Consider the following 20,260-nt stretch of genomic DNA (forward strand, 5'->3'; position numbering starts at 1 on the left):
GAAATAAAATATGAGAGGATGGGTAAAAGAAAATAAATGTCTCCCAGTCAGAAAAGAGAGAGGCTTTTTTCTTTATTTTGGGCTGCTTCTTTTAGTGTTTAATTATTGTTTTATGTTGTTCTTTTGCATTGACAATTCATTCCAATTTGTAATGTCAAGCTGGTTTTCTTTGAATATGTAACTTTTTTTTTTACTTTAGTGAAACAAACAAAAGAACTAATTTTATAGCTTGTCCGTTAAATTCTGCACTGCCTTGATGTGTAGTGGTCAGAGAGACATAAATGAATACAAAGGTTGGTTGTGAAATCATAACTTAGTTAAAAATTCAATTGATGCAGAAATGGCAATAACCCATTTTACTTGCAGATATTTTGAATCTGTTCACTATGTGCCAAAGTGAAATCAAATCAGACATTCCCACCCCTAGTAAAATCTGCAGATTTTTTCAGTTTTCAAAGTTGCTGTTAAAACCAGGAAAACAGTTTGAGATGATAGATTTGTTAAATAGCCCCTTACTCCACAAATACTTCTGCAGAACATGACTTTCAATGGAGTTTGGACTGCAGCTTTTGGCTGTATGTTGCCATTTGTTCTGAAGCATAGTGTGTTCTTTGCAGCCTCACAAGTAGTTTATCATCCTTACCCATTTGGCAAGAACGTCCTTACCCTTTCTACAATATTGCTAAAACTGTTTTTCACATTGTCTTCATGAAGTTCAGGTGTGACAACCTGACAGGTATGTGTATGAACAATCTATGTTTGGGTCACTTCACAGTACAAAATAGTTTTAGAGATTTGGTTGGCTGCAGATAGGTTTCTTTGTTTTTCTGTTTTTTTTTTTTAGTTTTGTTTTTGATTTTACACTTGATATTCTTCAAGTTTATAAAGGCTTGTAATGAAATTGCAAACAGAAGAATATATAAAGAGAAATGTTTATACTTTCTACTAGGAAACATTCATCTGCTTTTATAGTGGAAAAAAAATATTGAGGTGGTAAGAATGTAGGTTTTGAGGCCAGGCAGTTTGAAATAAATAACAATAAATATAGTTGTAGGATGTATATTGCCTCTTGCTCCACTACTAGCAGCAAAAGCTTTATAATTAGCTTTATGAATTTGAATAAACAATAAGTTTGCATATGGAAATATGCTTTATGCTGAAAAAAAGTTAATCTTTACAGCCTGTGACAGAAAAATGAAGACCTCAAAGCTTTCATATATATCATGTAGACACGTAGAACAAGTGAGTAGTTGGTAATGCAAATGAAGCTAACAATGGTTTTGCAGTGTTTAGCTTGAGGCAATGTATCTGCATTCATTGAAGTGTGGGTCATCTGTATCTATTTGAAGATATGTTTAGGTGTTTTTTTTAAATCCACTTTCTCAATAAAATATATCTTGGAAGGATACTCTCCCAAGAAGAAACACTTGAAATAATCTACTTATCCTGCATTGTCTGCTCTCCCAAATAAAAAGCATTATCTAGGTTAATTTTAATGTTGCCTTTCAGCTTTTATCTAGTGCTTGTTCACACTCTCATCAGGTATCCTGAGGACTGGAGACTTGCTGTAATTATTCTTCATTTTCCTGACAGAAGTCCTTGTATTTAAGGTTAGATCTTCAGCTTAATACATATTTTTTATTGTTGATCTTGATGACAAATTGTGAGCAATGTATTCTTTGTGTAAAACCATTGCTGAACAGCTTCATATCTGTTCGTTATTTTTGCAGATTGATATCGTATTGAAATGAAGGGTATTTGAAGAGGAAGTGTGTAAGGTTATGTACCTAATGTAAGGATTAGCATTTTCTTACTTGTTTTATCAGTGATTCAGTCCCCTACTACTTCATTATATTCAACTGCACAGCAACAGGTAAAGAGCTTCGTGTACTATGCTGATCTAGCGACAACTGAATTTCTCCTTCGTGGCTGATCCTAGTGAATGTAATTATTTAATAACTTTCCTACAAATAAAGAGTAGGTCTTTAACTGTGGGGTGAAGTGACGTTGTTATAAAGGTTGGTCGTGACCTACATAGACAGGAAGACTAATTTTTAGTCATGCTCTGTGAAGTATTATATCTTCAGGGACCAGAACCACTGGGCTGTGTAATCTTTTTGGGTTCTAAGAAGTCAGTGAATCCATGGACTGCATCTTGTGTAAACAGGCTCAAACATTGGACAAATAAAATTATGCCCAGTTACCAGCCAGGTACACTCACTTTGCAGCCTTATGCCTCTTTTCCTACCTTTTTTTAGTTGTCCCTAGACTTGCAAAATCATTTTCATCATATGCTGTAAGGAGTATATCCTTTGACTAGTGCTTGCACTGATTATTTCAAAAATAAATAAATACTGTCTATATTTATAGACTGTTACTGAAGTTTGTAACATGTATGTGAGGTACTGTTAATACTAAACAAAGCCTTCCAGACCATCTGTGCATGATTCGGAGGTCATTATTACAATAAAATATTCCTGACTTACAAAGAAATATGGCAGCCTGAAGGTTAAAATTTCCTGCAAAAGTGAGTAAAAAGTACCTTGTAGCAAGTCTTGCTAACTTGAGTTTTGTGAACCTGCACTTTAAATGAGTAAATGGAATGTGAAATGGAATAACACTTTTGATCTGTTTGTAGTCCAAAGCCATCAGTAGGGTGTATAAATATGAAGTTCATGCCAGTGATACTTAAGTGTACACGAGAGAGGTAGACCTAGTGGAGAGAACCTAGTAAAGGGATGCCAAGGTAGTTAAGGGACTGGAACACCTCTCCTATGAAGGGAGGCTGAGAGAGCTGGGACTGTTTAGCCTCAAGAGAAGGAGGCTCAAGAAAGCTCAAATACTTGAAGGGAAGGTACAAAGAGGATGGAGCTAGGTGCAATTCAGTGGTGTCCAGTAACAGAACAAGAGGCAATGAGCCCAAACTAAAACACAGGATATTCACTCTGAATGTCAGGAAGCACTTTGTCACAGTGTGGGTGAAAGAGTACTGGAACATGTTGTCCATGAGGTTGTGCAGTCTACCTTCTTGGAGATCTTCAAAAGCCACCTGGACATGATCCTGAGCAACCTGCTCAGTGTGACCCTGCTTTGAGCAAGAGGGTTGGACCAGATGACCTCCAGAGGTCTCTTCCAGCCTCAACTGTCTTGTGATTCTTTGCAAATGTCCTATAATGACCAGCCTCGTTCCTGTCTCCAGAGAAAATTCAGATGCGTTTCCTTCTTTGGGTTACTGTGGGTCAGCTCCTGCCATGTTACATTACACTGTGTTGTATATGATGAAGATCATACAGGTAACCCAGAGTGGAAGCAGGAAAATAAAGGATTTTTTTCTAGTTTCCCTACAGCAGTATTTTAAATTGCTAGCTTGTTTTTGTAGTGCTTTAATTTGCTGAGAGAAGCTGTGAAATCACCTTGACTTGGAGTGTTAGTTTTGTTATCCATCTAGTTAGTCTACTAAGTTTACAGATAACTGATCTGAAAGTGATGGAAGGAAATAGAGAAACAGCTCTTTAAATGACAATTCAGTGGCATGAGTCACATAGTGTAACTTAAAAATAAGTAGGCACAGTTTACACTAAGCAAGAAATTTTAAATTCATCTGGGTACTTTTATAAATTTATAGTACATAGCTTGTAAAAAAAAAAAAAAAAAAAAAAAGCTGTCACCTCCCCAGTTCAGAGTCTTCTATACTCATGTAATACGAAGTTTCAGAGGCTCAAGAGCAACTAGAAAATTATCTATCCTGTTACAGTTAGCCATGGAACTTTACCAGAATACCACTCCACGGCTCAGAAGACACTTCATCTGAAGTAATTGACTCTGAAGAGCAGTTTAAAATACTTCATGTTTCATTTGCATCTTCAGCTTAAACTATGTCATTTCTAACCCTTGGAGGAAAAAAAAACAAAACCTAGAAAATATCTATCAGCCTTAAATGATTATGTGCTTCACCTTATGGCTGTTCTGAGCAAAACCCTCTAATCATCTATTTAAACTCCTTTTCTAGTCCATAGGACTTATTCCTAGACCTAAGGATGCTGAAATCCATACAAATTTTAATATTATGAGTTTTATTAACAAGAAATAAAAATGAAATAAAGGAATGTGATGTAAAAACATCTAAATGTGTGTGTGGGGAATTATACATACAGAAATGTATATACAAATTAAAATATGTGCTTATAGGAATAAAGCTACTCACACTCTTCTATGAACTATGTTTTACATGCAACTATTTTCACGAATCATTTCTAGAAATAAGTGTGTTGGGATTTAGCATTTACCCTAGTAATTCAGTCCTAAAGTGAAAGTGATGATGGCTTCAAAGCTTTTAATCGTACAAAAAAAAAAAAAGGCAAACTATGATTCCTCTATATTCTCTGGCTACAATGAAAATGAGACAGTTTACAGATCTGATTTCAATCCTTAATGCAAAAGATAAAATGCCATTAAACACATCTTCCTTTTAATAGTTAGAAGTCATTGTGCAGGTTTGCACAGTTGCATAGCTAATTGAGCTTGCCAGTGCAATGTTTGCCTTACCCTTTGAAGCGAAAATAAAGGAAAAAGAGAACTTAGGAAGGATGATAAATGTTATACAAACAAATCTATTATTAAAAAGCCTGGATTTTAGCCCCTAAGTGCATCTGTAAGTATATTTTCATATTTCAGACAGGACTGAGCTGATTTTCCTTCTACAGTGGGCACCACCAATTTTTGTCTTTGCTATTTACATTTGTGTAAAGAAGGAAATTTAAATGTTTTGTTGAGCTTTGCATCTATTTGTATGAAAGAAACTCACAGGAGAAAAACAGACAGAGGACAAACTTAACTAACAATTATGCATTGCAGCAAAATTTTTAAAGGTATTAGAATAAGAGTTGGAAAATTAAACAAAAAAAAGCTTTTCATAAGACCTTCATTCAATCCTGTTGCATGTCTTAAGTGAAAATGTGTTGTGATCCTATCCTAGTACAAAGGAGAATATATATATATATCATTTAACAGAAATACGTGCTTCGGTGCTGATTACCTTCTCACAAGTTGCCAAGTACTTGGATGGCAGCATTTAAAAAACAAGAAGTGAGCAGAAAGCGTGGAAGAACACTGCTAGTTACTACTCTAGTCAAAAAGATATTGTTTCAGTTTCTTGACTACTTTTAAAAAATAATACTTTTTTCCTAGTGGATTTTCTAAGTCTGAGAAGTATCCTAATTGATCACGTTCTATTGTTTTGTGAAAGTGTAAACCTGTGCACTATAAAATGACCCAAAGTTACATTCTTAGAAGCTTTGTAAATAAGTGTTCAGATATTTTTAACATAATTTTTATCATTTCCAAATGTTAGAGAAAGCTTATACTAAAATATTTGATACGTAACAATTAATTTACAATATGCCAGGGTGATTGTAATGCACGTAGATATTGCCTTTGATGTGAAAATTAAGGAGTAGGAAAAATCAAATTGAAATTACTAATCCCTCCAGTAATTACAGAATGTGATATATTCTTCCTTTCAAAGGCACATCAATTTTAAGAGTTCAGGCTATTTTGCAAGAGATGCATGAGAACTTAATTTTACTAACATTTATTCCTGAAAAATGAGTAACACGTCTAAAATAAGCATTTATAACAGAGTTGCAAGGACTGGTCTGCTTGTTATGCAAAATCTAATTTCATTTAACGTTTAAATCTGAAAAGAAATGATTACATTTTTCACTAAAGGATATAGGTTGAATATGTTTTTTACTTGTCTTAATTGATATGACATGTCTCAGACAAACTTATAGGAAACAGGCAAACCTCTGTAGGGCTATTACTGAATATAGCAACAAGCCATGGAAGAGTAACTTTCCTTTATTTAATTCATTATCTACTGGTCCTTTGTAACAATGTAGGCCTTTCTTTCCTTTCTCAGACTTACATTTGTTTGGGGAGGGCTTCCCTCAGTCCCTTCTCCTCTAAATTTTTTCTGGCCAGCTGCTTTTTTGTTTTTACTATTTTTATTTTGTATTTTCTGGAAAGCCATCTCTAAAAACTTCTTTCAACTTAGTCTTTTTCAGGGCATCAGATTCCAATGCAAGACACTCTTCATTGTCCTGACAATTCACAGTGGCTGTATACTTAGCTGTGATGGGGAGGGAGTTGATGAAGCTTGATACACTCTTAGCCAGCCTGTTTCAGAAGAAAAGCTTTCACATATTCTGAACCACTAAAACTACAAAGCAAGTGGAAAGTACTAAAACTCTATGCACATATTAGCTGTTCCCACCTCCTTTATCTGCCCTTGCAGTAACATCAAAGTGTATGAGACAGGGCTCCATTCAAAGGCCCTGATCTCACCTGCTTAAGAGAAGCCTGCTTTGAGAAACTTCTGGTTTGGCTTTCTGCTGCTGGCCAAAGACCAGCTGTTAGGATGCGTGAAGCCCCAAGTGTTTTGATCAATAATCCTTCCTGTATGAGTGTCAATTCTCACAGTCCGTGATGATTTAGAAGTAAAAATGAAAACAGGAGCTATGAATTACTTCTGAAAATTACTTCTGGGAAATCGTATATGAATAACAAGCTAGAAAATATGATTTTTATAAGTTAAATAGGAATGCGATGTTTCTTTTCTACGTTGTACCTTATCTTTAAGATGGGGTGAGCCATTTGGCTGACATAAGCTAGGGGTCCTGATGTCACAGTGCCTTTGCACAGAGATTTAATAATCCACCAATTCCCTTTTTTCTTGTAGTGTGTCACTTACAGGTAGCTTGATCTGCTAATCATTTATATTTGCTAATCTGCTAGGAATCTGTTTTTTTTTTTTTTTTGTTGTTGTTGTTTTTTGTCAACCCACCTTGAAATTTGAATTATCACTTTTTTTTTGCTAGTATGATATTAATTGATAGTAAATCTTGAGAGGAACAAACACTAAGGTTCTTTTCTTGTTTGTTAATTTAAATGAGAAAAAACACCTCTGAAATACTTCAAATATTTTTCTTATATCTAATCTTCAATTCAAGAGCGTATTCATTGCTCATTGCTATTAAAATACAACCAACCAACAACAACAAAAAATAGTATGAGATAATTTTGGAGAAAGAAGGGTAAGGATGAAAAGAGTGATAGGATAGATAAAAAGGAAAGCAAGCAAGATGCTAGGAGAACCTGTTTCTCTGAGAATACGAATGGAATGCAAGATAAGCAGAAAAGGTGGAAAGGCAGAGTAACATAACAGGAACAGAGTTCTCCGTAGATCGCTGTCTCCTATAAGTATGCATAGATGTTTATAAGGCATGGGAGGTTATTGCCAAGGTGTGTTTCTAGTTGAGCAAGGAGGGATACACCTAAAAAGATGATGAGAAAATGGTGCCCTTCAATAGGTGAGGGTGAAGAAAGGCTGCACAGTGACTGTTACCATTAGAAAATCATGAACTGCTTTCATGTTGTTCTGCGTTCTCTATATGTTGACCTTTGGTTTACAGGCACATTTTCAGATTGAAACTTTATGTATTTTAGCTGCAAATATCCCATTATTGGTGTTGAAACTGTTTTGCCCTTTAAAACTGATAGTACTAGTTTACTTAAAGAGAAAAAAGAAATGAAATGAGCAACCTGATAGACTTTCACACTTATCCATTTCCCTATTTCCATAGTCTTTATTCTATGGGGAATCCCGAGATTTGAAGAAAGAAATATTTGTTTGTAAAATCTTGGGACTAAACACAGATTTTTTTACATAAATTTAGAACATACATTAAGTGATTAGTGCATATTTTTTCTTCTTAATGTATAATATAGAATAATTGCTTTCATATATAAATTTGTCTGTAAGATCTCAAATTTCTCGCTTTTTTTAATCTTTAAAAAAAATAAAAAAGCTTTAAACCAACAGATTTTTCTTCTACTCTTACTTCTACATAGAAATGCCTTATTTCTTCAGTTTTTAAGCTTTTTGTTTTCTTTCTTTTTTTTTTTTCCCTTCACTATAACCAGTGATTATTCTGTGCTTGGGCTCTTTAAAATACCTCGGATGGCATTTCGTCAATAGTTATAGAGCGTCTAAAGTTCAAGTAAAGATCTTCCTACACGATATCTAACCATCTTAATTTTATGTTGATCCTTGATGCATTCATGATTCTAATCACCTTACGGTTTATCTAGTTTTCTGATATGAAAGTATTTTAAAAAGAAAATGCGTGCAGCAAGTACAAATCAAAAATACATATTGTTTGGGTCGTATTAAGCAGTGTCTTTTTAATAATATTCTGATTTCTGATGTCCAGAAATATAAGAAGTGTTGTTGTGCAAGAGGCTCTTATAAACTATGCCATAATGTTGTGATAATATCAACACTAAAGTTCTTGCTGCCCTGGTCTCATTGCCAGTTGTTTCTCAGAACCTTTTTGCACACTGTGATGACTTGCTTTCTCTTTAAGACTGCTGCACGGAGAATAGGGATAAGAGGAAGCAGAGGAAACAATATTGTGCTTTGAAAGCAAGTCAATACTTCTCTCCACACATTTTTTAGATAAGTTCTGTTGTGCAGGTTAGAAGGATTCTGTATATTATTAGATATAACATATGCCTCAAAGTAGGATAATTGTAAATGTTCTCTTGAAAGCCTTCTATGGCACAATTTGAATACTTAAAGATGATGTACGCTGATAAAATACATTAAACTACACAATGAGATTTTATATGCTTTAATGAATTGTTTTAAGTAAAAAATGAACCTTGTTTTGTGCAGCATGAAAGGAAGCTTAGGGGATAAGTACTACCTGCTGTGTCTGGGTTTCTGCAGGCTGAATGTTAACAGGGTTAGCAGCACTAAAGCTAACAACAATATAAAACTAACAACAACAAGCACCAAAAGTAAAATCTGAATGGGAATTTCAGGTTCAGGGTGAGGGGAAAAGGGAGACGGGCTTTGGGTAATTTTGCCGAAACTCAGGTTTTTTGGTACATTCTATAAACTCTTCAGAGAAATAGAGAAGAATGTTTTCCCAGTTGCTTGCATTTTATTCCAAGTGGGAAATAAAAGATGTAGTAAAGTTTCACAGTGTGAAACGTCAGAGAGGGAAACAATGTTTGTGAGAAACACCTTTCAGTGTTGTACTTCATGTAATATTTTACTTCTTTTTTTTTCTGAGCTTCCTTCGTTGCTGAATAAATTAAGAGGTCACTTCCAACCTGTACCATTCTGTGATTTTATAAGGATATGGATCTCAGTTACCACCCAGGTTTACTTCCATGGCACATAAGTGACTGTTAGACAAAAATAAGTGCCTATTTCAGATCTGTCAGTTATGAAGGTAATTGTCACTCATGATTACAGATGACTAAGTGCATTTTCCAAAAAACATTGCATGACCAATTACTGAGAAAGTGAGCGCACAAATAGTGTGACCAGTGCTTGGTTACTCATGCTGACCAATGTTGTCAGCTCATGCTGATGGATGTTCAACTTGCTATGACTGTCCTGCAGAATGAGCACCTATAAGGCACAGGCATTACCCTGTTGATGGGTCTGGTCCAGATCTGAAAGGCAGAGTAAAGCCAGATGTCTGTGTTGCCAGCTGCTGGAAGAAATGGTCCATTGTTGAAGTATAGTCATTGCTGAGTCCATTGGTCCCCAGGTAGTACATAAGTGCTTGAAAAGCATTAAGGATTTAATTAATGCTAATGAATTGATTAAGATTCAGGCTATTGAAAACCATGGAAATGAATTTTCTTGATGAATTTCCTCTGACTATCTGGATTGCTCTGGATTGTTGCAACGCATTTCAGCCAGTACTATGATTCAGGTCAGTAGAATAAAACATGTTCAGCAAGCGATGTGGCCCAAATTACTTCAGTGAAGTTTTGCTGAATGTCCTGAAAGGCAGGTTCTGGAAAGATCTGAACTTGAGTGGGATTTCTTGAATTACAGACTCTAAGATGAAAAAAATTTTAAATGGCTTTGTATACTGTTCAGACGATTGCGTCAGTGTCACTGCTCAAACAGATTCAGCTTTTGCATGGAAAGCCAATAACTTTCTCCTTACTTTTAATGCAAGCCAACATTTTTATTATTTTATTGTGTACATTTTCCTGTTGTTCCTGAAAGGTGGTATATTCTCCTTATGCAGATGTACAGTAGCAACACAGTTAAGAGATTTTTTTTATGTGGTGAAACTCATTGGTTTATATAATTCCAAATTTATTATGATTAATGGCATAATAAAATTCTTGTCCAGAGCAAATACTTTCTTTTAAGTTCAGAAAATTATGAAAGTCACTACTCTAGCAGAGTAACTGTTTGGAAGTGATAAACCTGTCACTAAGATAAAAAGGATAAGCCAGTTTTTCAATAGCTGTCTTTGAGTCAGATATCACAGGTTATTAACAGAAAACAGTTATTTTGAAGTATAACAAGGAACGTTTTCAGATTATTATAAGTTTTAATGTTTGTGTCATTTACCAGTTAAATATTTCCAAATAACTTGTCGTCTGGTCCCTGCTGGAGAATTCAGAAGGGCTATGCCCATTGAAATGAGTTAGATACCCATGAGTTCTTGAAAAGTGAACAAATGAAAGATTAAAGAGAACCATGGATGCTAAGAGTTTATGAAAGGGGATTTCATCTTTCTTTCTTTCTGCTTTATTTCAACCTCATTTGAAATCTTAAAGAATTTAAAAAAAAATGTCTGATTTTCTTTGTCTTTACCAAGGGTTGTGTTACACAGAAAATGTTATTTAGTAAATGTTATTTAGCAACAGGAAAAAAAAAGATCTATGAATAAGTTCATCTCATAAAGAAAAATGCTAGTGTTCTTCAGAACTGCAAATGAATTTACCTGTAGTTTACCTGTCTAAGCCAGGTTTTCTTTCAGTCTTTGAAGTTCGTGATGTTTCTTGTACAGTTTTGGAGTTGCATAACTTCTATCTATATTTTTTCTATGAAAACTTTTTTTTTTCCCCCTATATAAGCTGTTGGCAGATAGGGAAGCCTCTACACTTCACTTGTAGATAAAATAGAGTGAGTCACAGAAATCACTTCTTGCTTAAGATTAAACACAGAAGTAGCCAGCACTTTTTTCTCTGATTTGAAACACAAGGGCTTGCATTAGGCTTGTATTTACTATGCGAAATTTTCTGAGACTATCAAGGGTACACATCCATCATGTTTATATCTCAGGATTTAATCTGACTATTGGATGTTGATTCTCTAAAATAAACATTGTTTCCCCCAAATAAACTATTTTTTCCTTTTATTCTGGGGAGAAAAAAAAAAAAGGAATTGAACACAGTTGTTCAAAGTATCAATAAGTTTCTAGGCAAAAGAATGATGGATTTCAAAACAGTGATTGAAGGCTTAATTTAAATGTACTACGAAGTTTGCATGCATGAACATTTTTCATAATATATTGGCTCAGGTGTATCATTCTACCAAATGGAGATGTGAAGACAGACTTTTTTTTGGGTCTGTGTGTGTGTGGTTTGTAAAGAAATGTAGCTGGCTGAAAATCACTTAAATTGCTTCTACTGGCAGCAAATGCAATACGATAATAATTTAATTGATATCTGCTTAAAATTAATAACAATTGAATATATTCATGTTCACTTAGATATTTTATAAATATTTTTTATCAACTCCCACTAACTTTCTAAAGAAATTTATTATGTTTTATCAAGTATCTTAACAAATTCTTTAGAAACCTTTTATCAATACGATTAATGAGAAACTTCTGTATGGCTTTCTAGTGTATTCAGAGAATGGTGGAGTATTTAATCTTAAATGGGGTAAAAAAAATATTAAAAATGGAATGATAGAACTTTGATCCTTTAATATTGTTCAGATATGCACATTAAAAGAAACCCTGGAAATCTTTTCTGTGCTCTAATTTTACTGTATTTTTATGCCCACAGCTAACCACACAATGTTACTGTGTCTTTCCCCCACTATTTCAGTCAGAAGGATCTGAGATTTAAAATTAAAATTAAAAAAAAAATAAGAAATTGGTAATCCAATTTGAGACAGTTGACTGACAAAACTAATTAACTACTTGAAGGCGATCTTTGAGGACATAGTAAGACTCTGAGATTTGAGAGAGAAAACAAGAGTTCCTCTGAATCCTAGCACTGCGTAACAAAGCACTGATATTTGTCAAATTCTGAGTAATATTTTCTATTTAAAATTTTGCTTCTAATAGAATTTAATCATGAAAGGTATATATGTAAATAGCCTTTCATAAAAATGTTATGTTTAGAACATACGAAGCTTTAATGTAACAGGCTTTTTTTAATTTTTATTTGTAAGGGGAACTAGATCTAACGTGATCAGTATCTTTACTTTTCTCAAGTGATTTTACTCTTGTGGACCTGCACGTGAGGCAAAGAACCACAGTAGTAGTACTTTGTAGTAACGGAGTGTGCTAAAACTGACTGGTTGTGGTTAGTACTGACATCTTTTTGTACTGTGTACGGTTTCTGGAATGCTCAGGGAGGGCTCCCTGATAATGGCACTTTGCATGCCTTGATAATGCTGAGAGAGTGAGATTCGGAGAGGTTTGATGAGCTGGTGCACAACTTCAGGCTTAAATAACCTTAAAATGACCAAGTAGATGAACCCATGACTGCATTTATTGTTTAAGTAGACTTGACAATATCTCCTTGAATCAAAATGCTTTCTTACACTTAAAATGTGTACTTAGATGCAAAAAAATATGCTTTCTGGGAGATATATTTGGAGTATATGGAAATACTTTACACAAGGTGATTAAAAAAAATCTTAGACAATGTTATTAAGCAACATTGAAGCTTGTTTTTCTTTAGAAAAGTTCTGATATAGCAGCGAAGTGCAGCAGAAACAGAAAAGGTTTGTGTAATAGCTTGGGACTTAAATCTTTGAAAGTTATGCAGGCAGCTGAAGTTCGGGATGTGGGCATCCTTTCTATGAGGAAGACGTAGACAGATACTTCCTCTAATCGAGATGTATTGCAGATGAATGTTACTGGCAAACAGGAAGCAGCAGCATGGATGAAAGATAGAATCTGTGCTACTGATAATGTGGGGAAGGAGGATGGGGGAAAAAAATCCCTTCAACAAAAAGTGAAGATTTTAGCTGAAGTAAGGTAACTGACTAAAAGTATATGTTTTTATCATATTTTTAAAGCCATTTTCGTTCTTAGTGTAGTATTTCCTGTTTATCATTGCATCCTGCAATGCATTTTTTTTAAGAGTTTTTAAAGATCTTTACAGTTAAACAACATAAATGTAATTCAGCAGAAAGAATGCCACTTACAAGTGTAACTGATCATAAGAGTACTGTAAAATAACATGGTTTCAAATATTAAATGTATCCTCTGCTGTGGTAAAAAATGATGGATGCTGTCCTCACTCTGAAAATAGTAAAGCAATAAATTGCACATTTTCATTCATACAGCTTTAGTTTTATGATGCTATAATTGGAGGCTTAAGCCATAGAACAGCATGAGACTGAGAACAAACAACAAGGGGATGAGCAATTTAGTTTTGCAACAAAATTATTAGTATATATGAATTAAAAAAAAAATACACCACAAGTGTGAATGAAATAACTCTATGTAGTTATTAATTGTGCCTGTGTGTGTAAAGTTAGGTAATCAATAGAAAGTAAATTTTCTTAAAAGATGACAAGAATTTGTGGTTTGAGATATAGAGCACATCTGTGTTTTCTAATATTCCTATTTTGTATTTGTTAAACTTTGATAGATGATATTACCATTTAAAGTGCGAGAGTTCAAATCAGTTTTTCATTATTTTAATGGAAGAACTTAGAGAATGCAAATTTAAATCTTCAATGGACCTATTATATACACACATATATATACTTATATTTTGTATGATATCTGTAAAATTTAGATATAAAATATATAATACACATATTCACAACAATGGCATCCAAACATGCATTTCACATGAAGATATTTGTATTTGCACCATGTATAGAGAAAACAGAAGGTGACAACATAAGAAAGGTACACTATTAGGTATGGAATGGGATATGAAAGATATGGGTGTATGTGTTTGTAACACTGAAGTTAAGAATATGAGAGAGTTTTAGCATCTGATCTACGTATCAGAGTTTGCAGTTTCAAAGTCAATGGTGTTCAAGGAAACAAGGTAGGTGGCTAATACACTGCAGTAATTTTTGTGTAATCTTGTTAAAAATAGAGTAAAATGAATATTTAATACAAAAATCAGCTATGTAACACAAAAGCTCAATCTCCTACCAGGCCAATTTGTTTGCATAATAAAATGGAGACAATTTTATTACTAATGAAATCACTTAATAGTTACAATTACAGCTACCATTAACTTTTTCTGTAAATGAAAATTACTGCTGCTGCTTTAGCTCACCTATTTATTTCAGGTTAGGGTGCTTTTGAACAGGGACAGATTATTTCAAACTTGCCAAGATATATGGAGAGGATAGGGGCAGGGGAAATTAGAATAAATCATTTTAATTATGAATCTTGATGCTTTAATTACTCAACATGACCATGTAATGCTGTTTTTAAATAACTCTGGTACAGAAACATTAAACGAACTCTGAAGTTACAGGACAGCTAATTTATGATATTCATGAATTGTACTGATTCAATGCTTAGGAAAGAGCCAGCTTAAAGCAAATCAGTTAGAAGTAATGGCAGAAGGATGGGGTCTATCTTAATGAAACCATTTAGACAGTTTTATGGATTAAAAGAGGTGTTCAAATCTTGAATAATGATTCAGATTGCTGGTGTTCATTTTTTTTCCTCCTCTCCTCCCTTTCAGAGAGGTTTTCTTGTGTTCTTCAGAGCTCAGAAAATTTGTGAGGGTAGTGGTTTGTTTTTGTAATTATCACTTTTGCGGACCTGACAAAAGTTAAGTTTTCCTGATTTAACAGTCTGCAGTGAAAAGTATAGATGCAACATTATTTGTAATGTGGTACTCATATAAAACTTGAGCCTCACTGATTAAAAAAAAAAAAAAAAGCCCTGTCTTCTCATTTCCAACTTATTGCATGCAGATTGCCAACCAGGTTCAATACATGTAGGTAAAACAATTTCTGCATTGTTAACAAGTTAAATGTGTTACACATTTTATAAAAACACTTGGATTAGGTTATCATAAAAACTACTTTTCAAAGACAAATCTAAATAAAATTGATCTCTCTAAACCTACTGATACTCTCCAAACAGAATGGGTCAAGTAGATTTATTTATTTATTTACTCCCCCAAATTTCGTAAAATACGTAGCCTTAAGGATTGCACCATCTACTCAAGTACTTTGCATTCCTGGAGAAAAATCTAGTATAACTGCAAGCCCCGAGAAAGGAGATTTCATTTTTAGTAGAAAATTCTGCATTGCTTATATGTTATGTTCATCAATAGTCATCTAATTTCTTTTAGAAATTATTTTTTTTTCCAATTAATTACTGATTAATTTTGAGAGATCCAAATGATCATCAACTTGGGATAGTCTCTTTTTTTTTGTGCAGAAAACAAGATTACTAAAAGCAGAGAGGAAAAAATTTAACCATCTTGGAGGATTAGGAAATTAAGATTAGCGTAGACATGTAAAATCGTAATATAGCTACGGACTGGTATATCACCAGTCAGTGAATCAGGTCATCTTTTTGGTTAATATTCCTGTTAATGAATGCTAGAAATTCCCAGATGCCTTTGCAGAAAAGATATGGTTAAGGACACCAGTAAATGTCAAGGATGGTCTTTCACTATTATCAAGTGTTTTTTGTTTCCTGGGAAAAACAATTTCTTGGTGTAGGGAAAGAAGGTGGATAAAAGGTGGTGAAGTATATGCGTGTGCGTTCACAGTCACAAGCTCTATACCACACGTTCAAGGAGAAAGAGGAGGGAAAATAACAGGAGCAAAACCCAGCTTGAGTTTCCTTGATCTCTCATCATGGGAGCTGACTTGCTTTGCAGATGGCCCCAGCCCAGTTCATAGAGAGAAGAAAGGCATAGTATTAGAAATAGCAAAATAATCTCAACAATAAGAAGAAATAGCAGAGCAATGTAGGGGCAAATAAGTTTAGGCTGTTATTGTGGGTGTAAGCAGTATTGCAGTAATAATGAAGCCTAATAATTTTGGTGTTGGATATATTTAAGATTGTAATATAGCTATGGACTGGTATATCACCAGTCAGTGAATCAGGTCATCTTTTAGGTTAATATTCCTGTTAATGAATGGAGTGAAATCGTAAGCAGTGGCTCTTGTTTTTCATGGTAATATATTTCTAGTATATAATAAACGCTACCAATACCCAGAAAAGTATTTTTGTGTTATTCACCTGTATGTAGAGGTTTATATGAACAATTCAGTAGTTGAACTAGATGGCAATCAAAAATGTATAAACATTGTATAAAATGTTTAGGTGTAAGTTCTTGAAAAATGCAAAATGCAAACTCCTTTTATTCCTGAAATTTTATATGTCTGTGTTTTGCAATGATGATACAGTGAAATGCAAACTATGCAATTTTTAATCTTAATAGGAAAAAGCCCAACATTATGCTGCACAAAGCTTACTAATTTAGCAAATGTTTTATAAATCTTTATTTTAATTTTCTGTCAACTTGATTGCTTTGATCCTCATATTTAGCAATATGCTCAGTAATTTCCAGAAGAAATGTTTTTTCAATAAACAGCTTGATTTTTCTTTTTCTTTGAGAATACTGCTTTGCTTCTGAAGCTTACCCAAGAAAGTCTTGGCAGACTCCTGTATTTGAAATAAGCAAAGATTAGCTTTCTCTCCCAGGTGAGTGTACAAGGAAAATATGAAATACTTAGAGGGTTTTTTGTATGAAATATATATTTGGGGAAGCAAAACTATTTCATGCATTAATAACCTTGTCAAAAACACTTCATTCTTGCTCTTGTTTCAACACCGAGCCAAAGAGTAGCTTAAATAATTATTTTCTCTGTCTTTGGAATCTGTTTTGGCAATTCTCGACATTTTATTTTTATTTTAATTTTTTTTTTAGTTTCCTACAGATAATATCAAGACAATAGATATTTAATTTCCATAGATTTAAGTGAATTAAGTTCAGTAATTTCACATTCTGGAATTTCTGGAAATATATTTCTATATGGATTTTCTTTTCTTTTTCTTTTTTCCTTTTTTTTTTGCTTGGCTTTTATTTTTCAAGCTTTTTATATGTATCTGCAAATAACAAATATCTAAATGTATCTTTATACTTATTTGAGATATCTGCTCAAAAAATTATCCTTGCCAGGTGAACACTGTTATTCTAAGATGAATAGTAGTATTTTATCTTACTATTGAAGTAAAGGTACTTAAGCTCCCTTGGGATGCTTGCAGTAAGTCAAAGATCATTTTTCTACGCTGATAGCTTAGCATGTTCCGTTTCGAAATGGGCATTTGCACAGTTATTTCTCGCAATTTGAAGTTGTTTTTCCCACAATCACATTGACCTAGGCCATTATTTTTGGCAACTTTCTATTACTTGTATTTGTGCTGTAGTTACTGTCTTACTATCTACAAGTACAGACAAAGATTTCATTTTTCTAAATCTTTTGAGATATTTCACATCTACTTTTTGAAATGTTTTTTTTCTCTTCTTTCTTTTTTCCAAATTCTTATTTCAGTTTACTTTTCTATGAACGTTCCCATGGCTTTCTAAAAACAATAACTTAACAATAGTGTAAAATAACTGGGGGACATCACCTTTAGTGATGAACGACGGAACGTGCTGTAAGAACACTTGTAGGAACGTTGCTGCAGATGTGAGAATTCAGGGAACGAGATGCAAGCTCATCTCAGTGGGAAAAAGGAATCAATACAGGTAAATAGTCTCCAAAACCTTTTTCTACCAGAATATAGGACACAGCTATTAATCAGAGATTCCTAGAGCTCTCTTTGTTCTCTGAGCTTCTCTGCACTTCAGGGCCATCTGTTTGGTTAACAATTGTCTGCCACACCAATAATCTGATTTGGATGGTTTTTTTTTGTATTCAATCCATTAAATTAATGAGTTGAAACAGAAGACAGCAATAATCAGGAAAGAGAAGGAACATCAGTGGGAGCTAAACTCAGGATTAAAGAGAATCCACCTGCCAGAAATCTCAAAAACCTCCCTGAAGTCAACGGAAACGTTTGCAAAACTGGAAATATGTTTTCCTTTCAAAGAAAGAGGGAGTCGTTTTTTTAATAAATCTTTCCATTGTCCATAATCCTCATATTTTCAGTACGATGAAAGAAGAGCAAAAAGGGTCTACAAGGATCTTACAACTATTAGGAACAGAGAAATACAGACACAAATTTATATTATCACTTTTATCAGTGAGCATATGAGATAGCAGTAAGAAGAACCGGATATCTTCCATTCTCATAAGATGTTAATGAAAAATTTAATTAGCAATAGCAGCATTGTTGAATAATATATCAATTAATCTCTCCTGCCCTTGTGAACCTTTAGAAACAACACAATTAATTAGCTGAAAACTTCTCGCATTTAATCATTACTCTGAATTATCCTGTGATGCAATAGAGTAAAAAGACATATTTTTGATATGAGGGATGACCCTTCTAACTCGAATTAATTTACAGTGGTTTTGCAGATTAATTCAAAACAGATTTTTTGCTCCTTAGTTTGAAATTTGAAGGGACTATCTCACTGATATGCTTGCTGATTAAGATCAGTCAATTCATACATAGAGACTATTTACATGTAGCACATGACATATATGGTAATATAATTATAAGATATATATGTCTTTTTTCATATTCATCTTGCAGTATATGTCCTCTGTTGCTACACTACACTACACTATTACACTGTGTAATCAGATCACACTATTGCTCATCAGATCACAGAATGCTTCTCTGCTGTAAGTGCTCATATGAAGAGGGTATATGATCATATGTACTTGTGGCAATTATTTAATTTCGGAATGTGGTAATAGCTTAGCCACCTTCTACCTCATATTTCTCACAAATCAAAATACTCAAACTGTTTGAAGTGGAAGACGAGGGCAAGAATTGTCTTAATGCTCTTTACTCAGAAGATAATCTGCTTAAAGAACGAAGGAGTGAATAAGGAGATTTTTTGTTGTTGTTTTTGTTTTAGTCTCTGCCCTGCTTACAAGCTCCTGTGTGTCCTTGGGCCATTTATCTACAGCACAGCCTTTGTTTGTTCACTCATTTATAAAAACAGGTCAATAAATCATCAAAGTTTATTAAGATCTGTTGGATACCTTCAGAGAAAAGATGTTGTTATTAATGCTGTTTTTTATATCTTACCTCTGTTCTCATTTAAGGATTAATGTGCAAAACCTATCATTTCATAAAATACTTAGTGTCTCCCACAATTACCATAGCCATGCCTGAAATCATGACATGTGAGAGCTGCAGCCAGCTTCTCTCCAAAGGTCAGTGGATGTTTGAATTACTTTTTTTTTGCCATTAAGGTGACTGCTATTAGACTCTCTCTGCTGCTTGGTGTGTTTGTAGAGGGTTAAAATAATTGTAAATATAAAACAAAAATTCAGAACTGAGTAATACATATTTATAAGGAAATCGTATTTGTTGGCAAAGTTTGTTTTGCTGACACTGTTTATAAAAGCACAGGTGTGTGATAAAAGCTTTTGGGTTGAAAGGAATATGCTCCTGAATTTTGATTGGAATGTTCTTTTCCTTTTCTTCTGCCTCTTATGAAGTACATTTCATTTTTAACAAATTATCTACTCAAAAATAATCAAGATGCTCTCAACTATTTAAGTTGCCAGAGACTTTCTGCTTGTTTTATTTTTGTTTGTCTTAAAAGCACAGAACAGAATTTCACTTCACTGGAGTAAATGCACTGTGATTAATGTTTTGTATGCAGATTTCAGATTGCGTTATCAAATCTGCAGTGAGGAGATGTTGATCAGAAGGTCTTAAAGGAGAAAAAAGACACAAGTTTTACTGACAGAGAACTAAACCAACAGGTGCCACACTGACACAAGTGGGCACCTGAACTCTCTTGTGCCAGTGCCAAAGCACATCCTGATCTTTTTGCCCAGACTTGCTGTTTTGACAAAGGTTACTTGACCTGTATTATGAAAACCCTTGTTCCCACCACTTGTATAAACTGTAGTCATATCTTTGCCAAATGTGTTTATTCTTTGCCATGTGCTGAGTGCCTCTTCTAGTGCAATGACTATTTGGAAAGGTGTTTTTCCAGAAACACTACCTAGAAAAGCAAGTGTTGAAAGGGACTGTTGATAGATGAGCTTCCGTGTTTG

General features: G+C 33.9%; 1 protein-coding gene across 13 annotated transcripts in view; it reads left to right on the forward strand.

The window, feature by feature from the left end:
* The window catches only part of LOC310898586 (uncharacterized protein), a 301,122-nt gene that overhangs the window by 206,662 nt on the left and 74,200 nt on the right, over positions 1-20,260 (forward strand). For 7 of the 13 annotated variants that reach the window (XR_014583460.1, XR_014583461.1, XR_014583463.1 and 4 more), the window contains 3 exons: positions 16,686-16,772; positions 17,624-17,820; positions 19,295-19,405. The exons of 3 other annotated variants lie outside the window; for them this stretch is intronic. The gene's annotated coding sequence lies outside the window, so the exon portion shown is untranslated. Of the gene's footprint in view, positions 1-1,509; positions 1,611-1,730; positions 2,500-16,685; positions 16,773-17,623; positions 17,821-19,104; positions 19,246-19,294; positions 19,406-20,260 lie in introns of those variants that run through there. 3 more of the 13 variants (XR_014583465.1, XR_014583468.1, XR_014583469.1) reach the window with 3 other exon arrangements.

The sequence above is a fragment of the Anser anser genome (assembly GCF_964211835.1).
Source record: "Anser anser genome assembly, chromosome: 4".
In the NCBI taxonomy this organism is placed as follows: domain Eukaryota; kingdom Metazoa; phylum Chordata; class Aves; order Anseriformes; family Anatidae; genus Anser; species Anser anser.